The sequence below is a fragment of the Panthera leo genome, chromosome C2 (genome assembly GCF_018350215.1).
Source record: "Panthera leo isolate Ple1 chromosome C2, P.leo_Ple1_pat1.1, whole genome shotgun sequence".
NCBI classification, from domain to species: domain Eukaryota; kingdom Metazoa; phylum Chordata; class Mammalia; order Carnivora; family Felidae; genus Panthera; species Panthera leo.
Genome location: NC_056687.1, coordinates 94419079 through 94425772, shown reverse-complemented (window position 1 = coordinate 94425772; position 6694 = coordinate 94419079).

The following is a 6694-nucleotide window of genomic DNA, read 5'->3' as shown; positions in this document are numbered from 1 at the left end:
CTTTGTTTGGCTGGGTCCAAAGAAGTCTTTGCTTTAGGATAATTTAGTCCCACTGAGAAGGCAACACCTTCTGAGGGTTCTACTGAATGTGCTGTGTATTATATGATCTTCCTGCTTTAATAGGAATGTGAACATTTCCCAGCCCAGTGTGAACTCCAGGAATTGCTAAGCTTACCTCTTTTTTTTGTTTGTTTGTTTGTTTGTTTGTTTTCCTTTTTCTAGCCTAATGATTTTCACTCCATTCTGTCACAGGTTAGTATTCAGCTGAAGATTCAAATGGGTCTGTCTGTAGATCTCCAGGGCTCTTTCTTTGTGTATTTCCCTCATTTCTGGTACTTTGACACACTGACTCTAGTTGCCTTGGCCTCTCTGAAATCTGATCTCTATCTTCTCACTTCTGTGGGACTGCATTGAATCTGGAAAGTAACTCCCAGCAGAACTGACTGGGGTAATCATGGAGAGGGCTCATGTTGTATGTTTCTCTTCTTCAGAGTTTATGGTCCTGCTTTGCCTTCTGTTTAAAGTCTGCAAACAGTTGTTTCATATATTTCATCTGTTTTCCAGTTGTATATGTCAAAGGGCCAATTCCTATTACCATTAATTTCATGGACAGAATCAGAAATCTACTTAGCCTTTTTAAGTCATATTCTACAACTTTTCTTCAAAGTAGCCTTTTAGTCACTTTTGAGTAACATTCAAAATAATTATATGAGGTGTGATGTGTGTGCATATGTTTGTGTGTATATGCATGTGATTATTCTCACTGTTCATAATCTGTTAGATTCTAAATTCAGATGGAAAGATTTTTAAGATTTTGTTTATTTCCGAGAGAAAGAGAGTTTGCAAACTGGGGAGGGGCAGAGAGAGGGAGACAGAGGATGTGAAGCAGGCTCTTCACTGTCAGCACAGAGTTCTATACAGGGGTCAAACTCACAAACTGTGAGATCATTACCCCTACCGAAATCAAGGGTCAGACACTTAACTGACTAAGCACCCAGGTGTCCCCAGATGGAAAATCTCTTGGATAGCAAGGGATACCTTGCTATCTGGACCAATTTGGTTCTCACCTTTGAGCTAGTGAGTAGCAAAGTTGGAAAAGAGAGGCTTCTCAGCTGGGGTTTCAAATGAAAACAGATGGTATAGTCAAAGTGTTTAATGAAAGAGGAATAAAGGAAGATACTGTTTACAGATCTGTGGGAATGTTTAAGAGAACCAGTAAGAATCCAAGGACTAGCACCAATGGGAAGCAGTTAATGTCCCAGACCTGAAGGACAAGGAGAAGGAATGGTGTTCTCAGGGCCTCCATGACAACTGGAGTCCTGGAAGAGGGACCACCCAACGGGATCTGTAGGTATAGATGGGGCTCAGCCACTGTTGTCATGATGAGGTTCTGGGTGAATGCATGTGGGGGAGGTCTTAGTTGGGGTTTTCTAAAAGCAGACTCTGAGGTGAGAACTCATGTGTAAGTGAATTATTGAAAAAGTGCCCTCTGGAGACATCTCTTGAGCCAAAATAAGGAAGGGAAAAAAGATTTGCAAGAGTGAAGATTCAAGCAAAGGCCTAGTCCTAGCCTAACCTCATAGATTTTTCTGGAGTGAAATCACACCCCAGAGTTGTGATACCTGAGTTTGTCTCACCTCATGGCGAGGGTGTGGGGCTTCCATCTTCTCTCACTAGTTATTGGCTAATCTCTGGAGCACATGATTTCCTAGACACTCCCAGCTCTCTACCTATACTGGATGAAGTGAAGTGGCTTTAGTGGTTCAAAGGTAGTTTTCTGAAGGTATAGTTGTCAGCCAACAGAAGCAAAAGGGACAGAAGTTTAGAAATGGAAACACAGAAGCAGTCATCTGGGCACAACACCAACAGTGTCCACCACAGGGAAGAGGGATATAAATACCACAAGCACATACCCATTGCTCTCTCACTGGCCATAACCAACTAGAAGCTAGTGGGCAGGGAAACCTATGATGCAGGCCTTAAGCATCAGTCTCCTGAGTTATAAATTAGGTGCTGGGAGGGTAGAAATGGATCTGGAGAGCAAAAGTAGCATAATTAGGACAGCAGGAATAGATCCAAAATTTTATACATGTTCATTTGGTTCCTGAGTTCATATAATGATAGTTTGGAAAGAGAGACATATCTGTATGTGTGTGTATATGTATGTAATTAACATTTACTATACTAATAACCATCATATAACAGCATGGATCATACCCTTAATGTTACTTCTGTGACTGTAACCAGCTTTCTGTGTCAAATTCCCCATTTATAAAATTTTAAAAACCCCAAAAGGCATGTTTCCTAGTTCCAGTGGGGAAAAGTTATAACAACATGCCAAGTGATGAGATGAAAAGAACTACTTCTGAATTTTACTTGACACTTGAAAACATTTCATTATTTTTTGTGTATGTTTAAGTTCCAGGTTCTGATAAGATAGAAATTAAAAGGTATCCTGATAGCATCTTTAAGAAGTTTAGATTCCAAAAAGGCACTGATACTTGTAATCTTGAAAAGTCATTGTTGCCTGTTTTTTTTGAGCATTTTGCATGTATTTAATTTCTTCTCTGATAAAGAACTGCTAGTAAAAGCCAAGATCCCGAAGGTCAATAATGAGCAAAAGTTTTCCCTGGGAGGAGATAGGCTAGGTATCAAGTGTTGGGTGATGTAGTGATCATATCCTTTGCACTGCAGTGTCAAGGTTATGCACTAAAATTCCAGTGGGTACAATTCCCAGTATTGATATAACTTACCAAAGCCTCTTCTTAAGCCCACTAATGGTATATCTAAAATCTGGGCCCTTTGTGAAAGGGTTTCCCTACAGACCCACATAGGCTTATATAGGCCCAATGCAAAGTATTTGTCAGTATCTTCTTCCCCCCTTCCCTTCCTTTCCCTTCCCTTCATTTCCTTTTCCTTCTTTCTTTCTTTGCCAGTAACAGCAAACTTAACTCATATTAACTCATAAATGGGGATTTATGGGTTCCATAACTACACTGGAGAAATGACAGAGTCATTGCTAAGACTTGGTGTTTAGACTTGAGCCTGTTCTCCACCAATTCCCTCTGCTCCAATCTTTATGTTGATTTATTCTCCATGACAGGTCTTCTCCACTTGCCTGGAAGCATAGCTTGGCTCCCATCTCTCTGCTTTACCACTGCCAAAGGGTAGAATCTCACCTTTTCTGGTGCCAAGTGAAAAACATTCCAGAGAGGGGTTTGATTGACCTGATTTGGGTCAGGTGTCCACTCCCTGATCAAATGAGTATGGCCAAAGGGATCGACTACTCTTATTGGGCCTTTTGGCCCACATGCTCACCCTTTTGCCAATCCATTGGGGTCAGGAATGGTTACTGTGAGAAGAGAACAGCTTTCTCTGGACTTTAGGGTTCAAGTCAGAGAAAGGAACAAAAGAAGTAACGTTTAGGCACCCACTCTGCAAAGCGATTATGACTATTTCTATTTTAAAGATGAGATAGCCACATCTCAGAGAGGGCAAGTGACTCCTTTAAGTCTTTTAGAGGTAATATGTGCAAAGCTGTGATTGATGAGAGGCAATATGTTATAGGGATAAGAGCTCAGATTCCAACACTAGATAGATCTGAGCCCAAATCCCAGCTTTGCTACCTACCTGTAGTAGTCTGGGATGAATTACTTTACTTCTCTGCCTCTGATTTCTCCACCTAAATATGGGTTATATTTATGTTTACTATATATATGTGTGTTTGCATATATATGCATATATGATATGTAATTACTGTATCTCCTTCATTAAGGTAATTATGAGGATTAAATGAGGTAATACGTGAAAGGTGCCTTGTGCAGTGCCTGGCATAATGTAATTGCTGCTTAAACATGTGCTGTTATTATTGGCTAGGAGTTGAACTTACTAAGTATGTCTGTTTCAAAGCAGCACCTACGTGGCTTGTGAGTCTCACAGGAATTACTGCAATTAATTTCTTTGTTCTGTTCTCAGGCCTAATAACTTTGGAATTTTTACACACGGTCCACAGGCACATGAAGCTATGAACACAGTCTCCATCACCAGTGAGCAGAAAGACCACTGCCAGTCACTATATGGGCTTGAGCAATTGACTGGAAATCCAAACCCAGTCTCAGAAATCAAGAATTGCAGCCAAGTCCTATTACCAGAGAACATTCTGTCATATTTACCTGAAGAGCCAATGTAGTCTCCCAACTGAGAGCACTAATATCATCCATGCTTCCCACCTAGACTCAGGCAACTGTGGCCTGTCACTCACTCACTCATCAAATGTTTATTCTGCATTTACTATGTGTGGCCCCTGAGCTCTGCATGGTATTTGATATTTATTTACCCATCAAAAGAATCTCTCCTGGTTGAAAAACCAGAAGGGTGTTGAGTTCTTGGAGAGAAGACCAGTCAGGAGAAAACTTAAAAATACCTGTGATACTTCCTGAAACCAAGCTTGTGAAAATCTGAAAAATTTTCTCAAGAGTGAGAAATTAGAAATGGAAATTAAGTGTAGTATCCATTCTTACTAACTTGCGGTGTATAAAAGTATCAGTGATGTTCTCTTAAAAGCACAAAATGTACTTTTGTGTTGGACAAAACTTCCATGAACAAATTGGCAAGGGAGTGTTTCTGGCAAAACAGATGAGGTTCAAAGTATTTGTGTGAAAGATGCCTCAGCTTGATAACCTGTGAAAGATGCCCATTATTCTTAATCACAGCTTATTGATAGGTGTTCATTAATTATAATAATATTTTTTAGATCCACAGATCCTTTCATCCCTAATTTTCAAAGTGCTTTACAACTAGTAATTAATTCCTCCAACATCCTAGAGACAAATTTAAAAGGAGCTTTCAGCAAAACTTGCACTGATGCTCAGAACACCTTACTCAGAACTTTGAGAACCAGGCCATGGTTTTGTTGCCCGAAGCCTCAGAATGAGGAGCAGCAGGTTCCCAAATTGTACCCAGAAGGGAACCCAACAGAGGGAAATTCTTCATGTGCTGTTAAAGGAAGACATTCAGGGTGTGGGAAAGACCATAAATGGTTGTGGCATTTATAGCTGGCATGACTTGTTGGGAAAAACAGAACCGATGTGGAGTTACAGGAAAAAGGTCCCTGAGTCTCTCTAAAATGCCCAACATCACCATTCATAATAAGAGAGAGGTACTCTCTCCCATGATCCAACTCCACATACCATGCAGGCTGTGATACAGAGGAGGGAAACAGCCTGGCACAGGAGTCCAGGGACTGGGCTGCAGTATTTGTTCCACTACTGCTTGTCTGTGTGACCTGGAGTGAGACACTTTACCTCTCTGAGTCTTTATTTCTTCACCCACAAAATTAGTTTGGATTAGTTTAAAGCCATATGTCACAAATGGGCAGCCTATGTGACAACATTGGCTGGCAGCCCTGTTTTCTTTGGCTCACACAGTGTTTTTTAAAATGCATGTACTTCTGGTTTGCCTCAACCCCCACCATTCCTTGTGACCTTCCACCCAGTCTTCTTCATTCATTTATGTCCCTTTCCTGGCCCCTATAGGCATCTGAGGTTGTAATCCTTGGGTCAGATGATCTCTGATGTTACTTCCAACCCTGATACCCAGTAGTCTAGGCCCTGGGAGGTTACTAAGCCTTAGCAGTCAGAATTACAGGACTATGAAGCTTTGGAGTTGTTGTTGTTGTTGTTGTTGTTGTTGTTGTTGTTGTTGTTGTTCTTCTTCTTCTTCTTCTTCTTCTTCCTCTTCGTCATCTTCTTCTTCTTCTTCTTCTTCTTCTTCTTCTTCTTCTTCTTCTTCTTCTTCTTCTTCCCCTTCCCCTTCCTCCTCCTCTTTCATATTTTTTAATATATATATACTTTCTAGACTCTTCTATCTGCAAGCTGATGATATAATCTCCTAGGCCTCTTCCCATAGATCTCCAACAGCCAAGCTCTCCACTGTAGTCACACACTTAGCCTTTCTAGCTCTTGTTCACAGCAAGTAATAGCACACAGCTTAGATCCCTAGGTTTTTGTTGTTTTTTTTTTCTAATTCTCTCTCTTCCACTCTTGGAGGCCAGCTAAGTGAATTACCCACAGGGCAAAAAGCTCTTGTGGGGAGCCAGGCTTGAAGTGATGATGGAGGAAAGAGAGGTGAGAAAGAAAAAGTCAGTGCTATGGGAGAGTTCCCCCCCACCACATTTCAGTTAGAACGGAGTCACAAAGGCAGGGTAGTTATTTAGGATTATCTTCTGCAGATTCCCAAACTTCATGACTGTTTCAACAGCTCCAACCCTTACTGAGTTCTTTCCAAGTTGGGCAGGTTTCACTGAGCCCTCTGGCTCAGCTCCCTTTCTGCAGGGAAATTTGTTCATGTTGACCCGAGGGCACACAGCTGCCGCAGGCCTGCGGGACACAGGATCTCTGTACAATGCAGCCCTGTTGTAGAAACTTCTCCACACATGTCCGCATACAGGAGTTTTGTCATTAATGCGGTCTGGGTCATGGGGTGGAATGCACAAAGGGTGGAGAAAAAGCCTTCTATTTCAAAAGCTTTCTTTTTATACTCTTTGCCCCCCCCCCTCCCCTCCCCGCTCCCTGACTCCCTGCCCCGGACAACTTGGAATTTTCTCTTGTAGCTGAAAAAACATATTTCCCTTAAACACAACCCAGGCAGTTGTGTGTCCCAAAGGATCCGTTGGCCAAACAGATAAGGGATATGC